The sequence below is a fragment of the Palaemon carinicauda genome, chromosome 12 (genome assembly GCF_036898095.1).
Source record: "Palaemon carinicauda isolate YSFRI2023 chromosome 12, ASM3689809v2, whole genome shotgun sequence".
NCBI lineage: Eukaryota > Metazoa > Arthropoda > Malacostraca > Decapoda > Palaemonidae > Palaemon > Palaemon carinicauda.
In genome coordinates this window covers 145,817,517-145,830,021 of record NC_090736.1, presented here as the reverse complement: position 1 = coordinate 145,830,021, position 12,505 = coordinate 145,817,517, and the positions used below count along the sequence as shown (strand labels likewise).

The 12,505-nt window shown below is 49.0% G+C and overlaps 1 long non-coding RNA gene across 1 annotated transcript in view; it reads right to left on the bottom strand.

The window, feature by feature from the left end:
• LOC137650680 (uncharacterized) overlaps nucleotides 1-12,095 on the bottom strand; it is a 43,479-nt gene extending 31,384 nt beyond the window's left edge. Inside the window, exon 1 of the long non-coding RNA XR_011046049.1 lies at nucleotides 11,920-12,095. This is a non-coding gene — a long non-coding RNA (uncharacterized lncRNA). The remainder of the gene's footprint in view (nucleotides 1-11,919) is intronic.
• Between the last annotated feature and the right edge of the window lie 410 nt (nucleotides 12,096-12,505).

Sequence of the window (12,505 nt, the reverse complement as noted above, 5' to 3'; positions counted from 1 at the left end):
CTCTGCAATTCCCTCCTCCACGAGTGACGATTCATACAGACGCGTCTCCAAGTGGTTGGGGGCGGATATTACAACCAACAGATGTTTTAGGGCTCCTGGTCCCCTGCCATGAGACACTTCCACATCAATGTACTAGAAGCCATGGCAGTATTCCTGACCCTGAAGCGGCTATCCCCTCCACGGTCCACTCATATCAGGATAGTCTCAGACAGCACAGCAGTGGTGCACTGAATAAACAGAAGCGGATCGAAATCTCCCAACCTCAATCAAGTCCAGGACACAATTTTCGCCTTGGCAGTAGAAAAGAACTGGTTCCTGTCGACAACTCACCTGGCAGGAGTCCAGAACGTGATAGCGGACTCACTAACCAGGACGAAACCACTGGAGTCAGAATGGTCTCTGGACATGAATTCTTTCCGGTGGATTTCCAGGCTGGTTCCCGGTCTCCAGGTGGATCTATTCGCGACACAACTGAACTACAAACTTCCTTGTTATGTGACCCCAAACCTGGACCCTCAGGCATATGCTATGGATGCTCTAACCCTGGATTGGAACCATTGGAAGAAGATTTACCTATTCCCTCTGGTGAATCTTCTGATGAAAGTCTTACACAAACTACGCTCCTTCCAAGGGGCAGTAGCTTTAGTAGCACCGCACTGGCCAAAAAGCAGTTGGTTTCCTCTCCTCCTCGAGTTGAAACTCGGCCCCTTCCGGATCTCATTCCCCAAGCTGACCCCATTAGTCCAAACTCAGACTGTGTCAGATTCCTCAAGGATAGCCAAAACCCTAACTTTGTGGATTTCATGAAGTTTGCAGCCCACAGGGACGCAAACATTGACCCGGAAAATGTCCTCTTCATAGAATCAGACAAAAGGGACTCTACAATTAGACAATACGATTCGGCTGTTAAGAAATTAGCAGATTTCCTATAGAATTCAGAACATTCTCGCATGACCTCTAATTTGGCCATCTCATTCTTTAAGTCCCTATTTGACAAGGGCCTAGCAGCTAGCACTATAACCACGATTAAGTCGGCTCTGAAGAAGATCTTCCTCGTGGGTTTCAATATTGACCTGGCAGATTCCTATTTTTCATCTATTCCGAAGGCATGCGCTAGGCTCAGACCTTCGGTTCGCCCACAAAAGGTCTCTTGGTCTCTGAACAACGTACTAAAGCTAGCTTCAGACACGGATAACGAATCCTGCTCCTACATCACTCTTCTTAGGAAGACCTTATTCCTAACGGCCTTGGCCTCAGGTGCTAGAATCTCGGAATTAGCAGCTCTCTCACGTAATCCTGAAAATATAGATTTCCTCCCGTCAGGCAAAGTTCTACTTTCTCCAGACAGAGCTTTCCTAGCTAAAAACGAGGACCCGCAAAATAGGTGGTCCCCTTGGAAGGTTATCCCTCTTCTCCAAGATACTTCTCTGTGTCCAGTCACTACACTCAGGGCATTTTTAGCTAGAACCGCCACCCGCTCGTCTGGCCCCTTGTTTCTCAGAGAACAGGGAGGCACTATTTCTATTCAAGGCATCAGGCAACAAATCCTTTACTTTATTAAGCAAGCTAACCCAGAATCATTTCCCCATGTTCATGATATCCGGTCGGTAGCAACCTCCATCAATTACTTTCAGAACATGGATTTTGATGACCTTAAGAAGTATACAGGTTGGAAATCTCCTATGGTTTTCAAACGCCACTATTTGAAGAACCTACACGCCCTTAAATTCACCACGGTTGCAGCTGGGAGCCTTATCTCCCCCAATAATCTCTTTGCTCTTCCTTTTCATCCATCTCTCTCCTTCTCCCTCCTACCTGCCACTCTCGTCACGTCGCCGCTCTCCTGGGTGGTTCGTTTAGCCCTAGAATTATGTTACCATTGCTTCATTACCCTGGTTATTACCTTTTAGTATGTTTAACCTTACCTTATGTTATTTCATGTTACTATTCTTTAGCCATGTAAGGATTGATTTTGTGTTGTGTTTTGATTCTCGGGATGCTTCCCTGCATTTCCTCTTATTGTTACTCCATATTTTTGGATTCCTGTTTTGGCTAATGTGTTATATTTTATATTTTACTTACCTTAATATAGTATTTTGTTTTTGGTACATGGTGTTTGACTATATCCTTATTATTTGAGAGTGTTTATTGGGCTTGGAAGGCATTCTCTGGTACATTTTCACCGGGCGTCACAGGTCGACCCAGAAGAGGGATTTTGACAAAGGAAAAATATATTTCTGGGGAGATACCTGTGACGCCCGGTGAAACCCTTCCCTTACGTTGCCCCACCCTTTCCTTTCCAAGCCATAGTTCTTGCAGAAGGATGTAGTACAGATGTCGCTAGCGTCGGGCGTCGGTAGAGTGGCTCAGGTAAGGTAGCTAGGGCCTCTGTTACGGCCCTTCCCTTTGATGAAGGAATTATCTAAATGGAAGACAGCCTATGAATAGTGGTTTTCACACGCCCCTGCTTTATACACGACGCCCACTGGGTGCTCGTGCGAGGGTAGTAACCTCTGCATTCCATACTTTAACTTTCTCTGGTATATTTGGAAGTATTTATATCAGAAAAGTGTAAGGAATAGATTTTTCCTTTGTCAAAATCCCTTTATTATTATTTTGACCAGCATGGAAGTGTTTAATCATTTTGACAGTAAGTACAATTTATTCATCTTTGCTAGGAGTGATTCTGAATAATAGAAAGTTCCTTATTTATCATTGATTATAGTGTGATAGTTTAGTTAGCTAGGAGTGTTCGTAAGTGTTTTTCTTTTTTTATATTGCAGGCGGTAATTTCTCCTTTGGGGAGATTTTAACTTGTATATGGAATTGATTGTTGATGACCTGGTTTATGATAAGGAACTTGATACGTCTGTTCAGATTTATATAATTGTTGATGACCCGGACTGAATGAACTTTCGATTGATGATGATGACGATGACGATGATAACTACGACCCCAATCACGGAGGCAGTTGTGGCAAATTGCCACACAGTTTAGTCTGTTAATCACAGAGCTGTGGTAGTGTGCCGAGAAACAGTTCTGCTTTTTGTGAACGAGTGTTGGTGTTTTAATATTTATAAACACATACATATTTTTGTGTTGGTGTGCGCTTAATTTTTAAGTTTTGATACGGTTTTTTTATAGTTTACAGTATTTGAATGGTGTTCAGGTTATTGTATATTTAGTGTCAAGTTTTTATCAGTTTTAGGTGATATTATTTTGATTGTGGATGGTTTGTATTAAGCATTTTAGTTTTAAGGAATATAGTATTAAGGTTATGCTTTGCTTTTATTCCCCTTCTGTCTAAGATTCCAGTTGATAACGTAAGGGGAAAGTTTGTGCTGAGGAGACATTTGTCAGTTAGAGTGATTCAAGGGTGTGGGGGTTGTTTTTGTGACATCACGCCACAATTTTTCAAGATGACTGTGTGGTAAGAGATCTTGCACAAGAAAAGGTAGTTATTAAAAACACTTGCAACTATCCTAAATTAAACACTAACAAAAATAAATCCCAACTAAGTAAAAAGGTCCACCCACTATATTTGGAAGAAAAACATTCCTATGAAACCTTTTGGAAGCCAAAATAGAATGAAGAGAAGATATAATGTCCATTAGTAATTTTATAAGGAAACACTTGTGAACAATTCCAGACTTTAAATCTCCTTACCAAATCATCAACAAATAACACCTATATACAGTAATGGGAGGAAGAATATAAACTAAACATCTAAAATTACTGGACCTCAATATTTAAGTTTACTTAAGAGTATCGTCACGATGGTTTTGGTTACTCTACCTTTTCCAATAAAGTTGATTTTCCTACAAAACATGACAAATTTCGTAGATAATTTGTATTTTTCCTACCATACAAACCTTAGCTATTTATATGGGGTATTATTTTGGCGGAGCTGAAATGACGAGCCATTAAAATTTAACGAGGGTTAACTACCCCCTCGCTAGTTAGCGGGGGGTAGGGAAGGGGTAGCTAGCTACCCCTCCCCCCTCACACACTGTGAATAGCTCAATTCACTTAAAGGTAGGACTTGACTTGGGGGTCAGGGCTGGCGGGTAACATTTGCGTAAATAGCTAAGGTTTGTATGGTAGGAAAAATACAAATTATCTACAAAATTTGTCATTTGTTCCGTAACCTAATACAAACCACGCTATTTACATGGGGTGACTTACCCTTAGGAAGGGCGGAAAGTCCCCAGCCTTCTGGCTTCGGCTTTACCCGGGGACTCCAATTCCGAGTTGTAGAACTCAAGGAACGGGAGCCCCTAACCCTCACACGTTGTCATGTTTGACCATCGTGCGGCCTACCAGGATGTGTGTGAAGGAGAATAACGTGACTCGTCCTAGGAAGTTGACCTGGAGTTCTTATGTGGAACTCTAGGCTAGGACGTTCCCAATACCACCTCGTCAGGGTATGGGAGACGCGACAGTATTAAGGGTAATACTAGGAGCACAAGGAAGCATGGTTTACCTGCAGAGGTTGAGGTCAGCTGCGCAAAGACCTGGATGCTGCTATCCCAAGAGAGGGGAGAATGAAGAAAGAAGTAAGGGCCAGACATACTCTTTCAAACACGCAGACTAAAACCGGGTAACAATGCCCTCAACCTTCTGCTACTTGTCCAATAAGGAGCCTGAGGTTAGACCAGCTGTTGTGCAGTCACCACAGGACCGATAGAAAACGTATCGAGGTTCCTGTGGGTCACGTCTTGCAGGTAGTGGGCTGTGAACGTCGTCTGACGTTTCCAGACCCCAGCTTGTAGAACCCGCGTCACAGAGAAGTTTCTCTTGAAGGCCAGGGGAGTAGCAACACCCCTGACGTCGTGAGCTCTGGGACGACGTGACGGAGGAGAGTCGGGATTCAAGGTGCTGCTTATCACCTTGCGAATCCATGAAGAGATGGAGTTCTTGGTGACCCTCCTCTTGTCCTCCCTGTGCTGACAAACAAAGCTTGCACATGAGGACGGGCTGCAGCTGTTCTTTTGAGGTAGCGCCTCCGACTCCTGACTGGGCACAGTAACAGATGGTCTGGGTCATTTGTTACAGAACGTAGACTCTTTACCCTGAAGGAGTCGAATCTTGGATCCGACACCCCAGGGTTTTGAGTCTTAGCAATGAACTCAGGGACGAACCTGAACGTTACCTCCCCCCATCCCCTTGAATGGGCAATGTCGTAGGAGAGACCATGAAGAAAACTTACTCGTTTGGCCGAGGCCAACGCGAGTAGGAACACCGTCTTCCACGTTAGGTGGCGATCAGACGCCTGGCGTAATGGTTCAAAGGGAGCTCTGAAAGCACTTGAACCACGTTCCAAGGAGGGGGTCTGACTTCTGACTGGGGGCAAGTAAGCTCGTAGTTGCGTATGAGTAGAGAAAGTTCCAACGAAGAGGAAATATCCACTCATTTCAGCCTGAAGGCTAAGCTTAAGGCTGAGCGATAGCCTTTCACCGCCGAGACCGAAAGGCGCATTTCCTCCCGAAGATATACAAGGAACTCCGCTATTGTTGGAATAGTGGCATCGAGCGGAGAGAAACCCCTTCCACGACACCAACCACAAAACACTTTCCACTTCACCTGGTAGACGCTGGCAGAGGATTCTCGCAGGTGCCGAGACATCCTGTCCGCAACCTGTTGAGAAAATCCTCTCTCCGTGAGGAGTCGCTGGATAGTCTCCAGGCGTGAAGCCGAAGCGAAGCTACGGCCTTGTGGAAGATGTTGCAATGTGGTTGTCTGAGTAGCTCGTGACGTGGAGGGAGTTCTCTTGGGGGTTCCGTTAGGAGTTGCAGAAGATCCAGGAACCATTCCGCATGATGCCATGGCGGAGCTATGAGAGTCATGGAGAGGTTGACCGATAGGTTGGCCTTGTTGAGCACCATTCTCATCAGACAAAAAGGTGGGAAGGCGTAAACGTCCATGTTGTCCCACCTGTGTTGAAATGCATCCTGCCAGAGAGCCTTGGGGTCTGGGACTGGAGAGCAGTAAAGGGGAAGCCTGAAATTCAAGGCTGTCGCAAACAGGTCTACAGTCGGAGAACCCCACAAAGTCAGGACTTTGTTGGCTATCTGAGGATCCAAAGACCACTCGGTACTCACTATCTGCGTCGCCCTGCTGAGGCTGTCGGCGAGGACATTCCTCTTGCCAGGAATGAAGCGAGCTGACAGTGAGATCGAGCGGCTTTCGGACCATCTCAGAATCTCTACTGCAAGATGGGATAGCTGTTGCGAGAAGGTACCTCCCTGCTTGTTGATATAAGCTACTACTGTGGTGTTGTCGCTCATCACCACCACGGAGTGGCCCGCCAGGGTTTGTTGGAACTGTTGAAGAGCCAGAAAAACGGCCTTCAATTCTAGCAGGTTGATGAGGAGGCACCTTTCCGATTCTGACCAAAGGCCTGAGGCTCTTTGGTTTAGAATGTGAGCCCCCCACCCTTGATTTGACGCGTCCGTAAACAGAGTCAAATCTGGGGGGAGGACGAGGAGATCTGCTCCCTTCCGTAGGTTCTCGTCGTCCAGCCACCATCGAAGATCCGCCCGTTCCGAAGGTCCTATGGGAACTAGGAAGTCCGGGGAATCGTTTCCCTGATTCCATCGTGACTTCAGCCGCCACTGAAGGGATCTCATCCTGAGGAGGCCGTTTGGAACAAGACGAACCAAAGATGATAGATGGTCTAAGAGACGTAACCACAGTTGGGCCGGAAGCTCTCCTCGTCTGAGGAAAGGTTCTCCTACCTTCCTCAGCCTTGCTATCCTTTCGTCTGATGGAAAGGCTTTGTGGAGAATCGTGTCTAGTTTCATGCCTAGGTATACCAGTTTGTACGTAGGGCGCAGAGAGGACTTCTCGAGATTTACCAAGATCCCTAGATCTTGGCAAACTTCCAGAAGCCTGTCTTGGTGTCGCAGAAGGGTCGACTCCGAGTCTGCCAGGATTAGCCAGTCGTCCAGATAACGAAGGAGACGGATGCCGTTCCTGTGAGCCCACAACGAGATCAGAGTGAACACCTTGGTGAACACCTGGGGTGCCGTGGAGAGACCGAAACACAGCACCTTGAACTGGTAGGTCTTGCCGTCTAGGCTGAATCTTAAGTACTTCCTGGAAGACGGATGGATGGGGATCTGGAAGTACGTGTCCTTCAAATCCAGAGTGCACATAAAGTCTTGTGGTCTCACTGCAAGTCTGACCATGTCCGCTGTCTCCATACTGAAACGAGTTTGTACGACAAACTTGTTTAGTGCTGAGAGGTCGATGACCGGTCTCCAGCCTCCAGACGCCTTCCTTACAAGAAAGAGTCGACTGAAGAAGCCTGGGGAGCCGTCGTCAACCTCCTGGAGAGCATCCTTCTTGAGCATGGTCTCGACTTCTGCCCGGAGGGCCAACCCCTTTGCCGATCCCAAGGCATGGGAGTTCAACGACACTGGATTCGCTATCAGGGGAGGTAGAGATGTTGTGAACGGGACGCGATACCCTTGACCGATCACAGAGACCGTCCAAGGGTCGGCCCCGAGTTGCTGCCACCTCTGCACGCAACTTTTTAGGCATCCCCCCACAGGTGGACACGCGGGGGGATTGCCACTCCTAGTGTTTGCGACCTTTGCCGCTTCCTCTGGGAGTTCTACCTCCCTTAGAGGACTTGCCGCATTTCTTGTCTTTCGGCTGAAAGGACTGCGGCTTAGACACGCTTGCCTTAGCTGCTGGAGCCTGCTTAGGTGTCCTGCGAGGCTGCTGTTGACGTTGTTGTTGAGGGGCTGGAGGTTTATAGGGCCGAGATGTCAGGGCCCTTTGGAGGAGAGAGTCCTGGTTCGATCTCCTCCACCTCTCAGCCAACTGCTCCATGTCACGAGGCTCCAGTAACTCCCCTCCAAAAATAGAGGAGTGCCTGAGCCTGCTGACGTCTGCAGTGGGGATCTTCGGATGGAACCTCTCGGACACTGAATCGCGTCTTTTGAGGATCAAGTTGGCCCACAGGTTAGTGACCTGGTGGGCTAGAAACTCAATAGAGCGAGTGCCCGAGAGGAGGAAGGTCTCCAAAGCTTTCCTATTGCTCTCCTTGGACAGATCCTCAGATCGCAATAGGATGCCCAGAGACCCAAGCCAGAGATCAAGCCACGAAGTTGCCTGCATGGCACTCTTCGCGACTTTTTCCAGGTTTTGGGTCTCTGATGCCGCAAACGTCACCTGCTGGGTAGAGAGCTTCTCGAAAGGAGTTCCCTTAGACAGTTCTTCCATGGAATGATGGAGTGGAAGAGACATGCAAGACTCCCCGTCGATCTCGAAATACCTCCTCTGTTGGACTAGAGGAGGTAGGAGGAGTCTGAACCCGGCAGAAGAACGTCCTGAGGAGGCCAGACCGGAGAGTTGAGCTTTGACCTTGTCCCTGGCGCCTTTCACCCCTTTAGACCAGGGCAAAGCCACACTAGTCTTGGGGGGCTTCTGGACACCAAAGACCTCGTCAAGCACGGTGTCTTTCCCCTCGCGAGGGGCTGTCTCCGGGTCCTTGATTTTGTTGAGCTCCCTCATCAATCCAAAGACCTGCCAGAATGCATGTTCTGACTCGCTGTGCTCTCCTCTTGGTGGACTGGCAGCTAAGTCTCCCATCCCCAAGAGGTCTTCTTGGGGAGAAACGTGGACGTCCTCCCTAGGGATTGCTGGCTCTTGACGAATCCTCAATGAAGATTTTGGAACAGTCTTTGTGTCCTTCGATTCCCTCCTGGGAGGAAAGTAGGACTCCAACACAGACGCCCGAGGAGGAACCTCCTCCCGTGCAACCCCTCCTCTATCCGGAGAAAATTCTCCCCTTGGTGCCAAGGGAGAATTCTCCGAGTTAGAGGAATCCCCCGAGGACAAGATAAACTCATCTACAGGAGGGGGTGGAGCTGCAGAGGTTGGAGAAGGAGAAGGGGTCCGCCTGATGGGGTTCCTGGAGACCAGCTTTTCCCGAGGAGGAGTCACCACGAAGCCCACTCCTTTCCTTTTCTTCAACGGTGGAGAACCCGTCACAGGGTCCCGTCCCTGATCAGTGCTGGAAGGCTTAATAGCCTGGACCACAGCATTGATCATGTGGCGGAACCATGGTAGACGGGTAACTGACGCTGTGTCAGCAATCCCCGCTGGAGAAAAGGGGATCTCGCGACCTTTAGAAGTGGACACCACAGGGCCTTCCTGAAAAAAAAAAGATGATTGCCTAGACCTCTCTGCCAATCTTTCTTGTTCTGCCGTTGTCCTCCTCTTGCGCGGAGGTGAATCCTGGGAACGCCTCCCAGGAGGAGCGTCCTGCTGAGGATCCTTGCGATCCGTATGACCCACACGGGCGGGAGCGATGCCGCGCCCGGGAGAGCTCGTGAAAAAAAGTTTCGCGGGCGGGCGAGGTAGCGCGATGGCGCGTAGGCGAACGACCTGTGGGTGAGCATTCGCGCGTAGGAGAATGGCGGCCATAGGACCGCGAATGATGGCGCGCAGGTGATTGGTGCGCAGGTGAACGCGCAGGTGAATGGCGTGCAGGAGGGTATGCACGAGGTCGAGTAGGAGAGCGTGCATATGAACGCGTAGGAGAGCGTTCCAGAAAATGAGCTGGCGAGTGGGCGCGCGACCTCTTAGGAGAGCGCTGGTGATGGTGGGAGGGAGAGAGATGTCTCCTAGAAGACTTGATCTCTCTCAACTGTTGGCGCGCAGATCTGTCAGTGATTGGGGCGCATGAAGGAGAAGCCCCTTCTTTAGAGCCTGCAGGCCCCACAGCATGTTGGCGTTAAGGGCGAGCTGTAGGAGATCGTGGGCGTGTGTGCGCCAAACTTAAGAGGCGCTCAGAAATCGAAGGGCGCGCAGGGGCAACCGGGAGTGCAGGAATCGACGAGTGAGGCAAAGGTGAACCCTTGCGAGCGTCTGAATCAGAAGATCTTGAGGGCGCTGGCGAGCGTGGGCGCGTAACAGGCACAGGCACAGGCACTAGTGCGTGCTTGCGCGCGCGCAGGAGAGTGATGGTGCGCAGTGCGCCCATCAGGAAGTTGTTGCTTCTCAGGATGGGGGCGCCCTAAGGAGAGCTGGCGAGCAGGAGATCGCTGGCGCGTTGGGGAGCGTTGGTCCTTCACAGGCTGAAGAGCGCGCCCAGAAAGGCAGTGGCGAGCAGGAGATCGCTGGTGCGTTGGGGAGCATTGATCATCCTCAAGATGAAGAGCGCACCCAGGGGCGCTGGCGAGCAGGAGAGCGCCGGCGCACAGGAGATCGCTGGCGCGTTGGAGAACGCTGGCGAACAGGAGATCGTTGACGAGTAGGTGACGAAGATGACCTACGCTCAACTGCACGCAAGCGCGCAGGTGCGCGCACAGGGGCCAGGGACTTAACCCCAGAGTCCTTTTCCCCCGAAGGGGATGGTGCCTGTAGGATTACAGGTGACGGCAGCACTGAAGATCTGGCAGGAGTAGGGGATCGTGAACGATCCACAGAGAGGTCAAGGGATGTTGTAGGTATGACCTTCTCCTGACGAGGTAGTTCCTCCGCAGGGAGAGGAGAAGGAGACCCAAAGAGGCGCCTCTTCACCCCTTTATAGGGAGAAGGGAGCCCCCTCTCTCGAAGAGGCCTACGGGCCTTACGTCGAATGCGACCCCTGGGTAAGGAGTCAGGGTCATCGGTCCTTCGAAGAGGTGTCTCTGAAAGCGCGCTACCCCGGGGGGGAGACGAGCTCGCAGGAGAGACCGGAGGACCCACCCTTCCCTCCGAAGGCTGCGCGGAAGGGAGAGGTGAGTCTTCAGTAACATCCGAGGCAGCAGGATCAAGGATTTGACTTGACACGTCAGAAGGGACAGACAAAACAGCGTCAACAATGTCCGAAGGATAAACCTCCGGAATTACCGGCGACTGTTTGACTGCAGCCCCCAGCTGCAACAAGGCAAACAGGCCTTCCTTGGAGGGAGTGCCCTAAGCCCCAAGGAAGCCCACAGCTGAAATAAACCATGGTTAGATACCGTACAGTCAAATTCATCAAAATATAAAATATCCTCCCCCGGGGGAGGAGAGGGAACAACCTCGCTAAGGGAGGCCACGCCCTCTACACCACCGCGAGGTTGGCAAAAACCACTAGGGCCTGCGATCTCACTCGGCGGTTTCACAGGTGAAGCCGGACGAGGGAGACCTTCGGAGGAGGTTCGGGCGGCGCAAGGAGAGTCCTTAGAGACCTCCTTCTTCAAAGTCACCTTCGAAGGAGATCGGTCTCTCTTGGGCTTCTTCTTGCGTCTACGGCCGAACTTCTCCCACTGGGAGGCAGACCACTCCCTGCACTCACTGCACACATTTTCCTTATCAGACCGTTGACCTCGGCAAAGGGGGCAAAGGGCATGAGGATCCGTATCCAAAGAGGACATAAAAGTCCCGCACGGGCGATTAGGAAGTCCAGGGCAAGTACGCATTGTTAGTCGAGGCCAACTTCACACACAAACAGGTTAAAGAGAAAGCAGATAATTAAAGGCTGTCAAGCGAGGGTGAGAGCAGAAACGTCTGATCATCACCCGAGCCAAAAGTGAATTGAGCTATTCACAGTGTGTGATGGGGGGAGGGGTAGCTAGCTACCCCTTCCCTACCCCCCGCTAACTAGCGAGGGGGTAGTTAACCCTCGTTAAATTTTAATGGCTCGTCATTTCAGCTCCGCCACAATAATACCCCATGTAAATAGCGTGGTTTGTATTAGGTTACGGAACAATTTAAGTTTTCATGACAAAAAGTAAATTCTGGCTCACTTTACTTTGAAAATATCATGGCACTACTTTAAGCTGCCAGTTAACCTTGAATCTTCAAGTACAGTATATGATACAGTACTGTACAGTATAGGTATTCATTTACTTATTAGGACTGACTCAAGAAGCATCCATGAGGTTGGCAAGTTACTATTAAGTAACAATAACGAAGGTGCAATATTCTTTCACTTACTGTGAGAAGCGGAATGAGAGGTATAGGGCCCTTCAATATCTACACCTCTTTCTGCATGTGCTTGCTAAAGTTTGTCATTTGCTGTGAGACAAATTTCTATCACAATTTTGAGTAGGTGCTCAAACAACTACATAAATTTTTCATAAAATGTTGGCTCAAAAATGCTGGATTTCAGTTTTATCTGTTGGGAAAACAAGAGCTATTATTTTCCATTAATATGTTAGGTAAATATAAAACTATGAAATTGAACAATAAATAAGTAGATAATGTAATACTGCACCCATGAACCAAAAAATTAATTCCTAAATTCCACATGTCTCACATTCAATAAAAAATTGAACCAGAAATGACATACAGTATACTGTACATTGTACTGTATCTAATACCTGAAATTATGAAGGGTAATACTTTATCTCAAAAGCTTCTAAAGGAAAGTAAGGTACCGATACATCAGAAATACAGTAGACTGCGAGTCAAATACTGTGCAGTATATAAATCATACTTAACTGAACATTAAAAAAACCCTAGTCGACTCATAATGAAAGACAGAGACCTCTTGTGCTACTCAATTTTACTGTTTCCAACT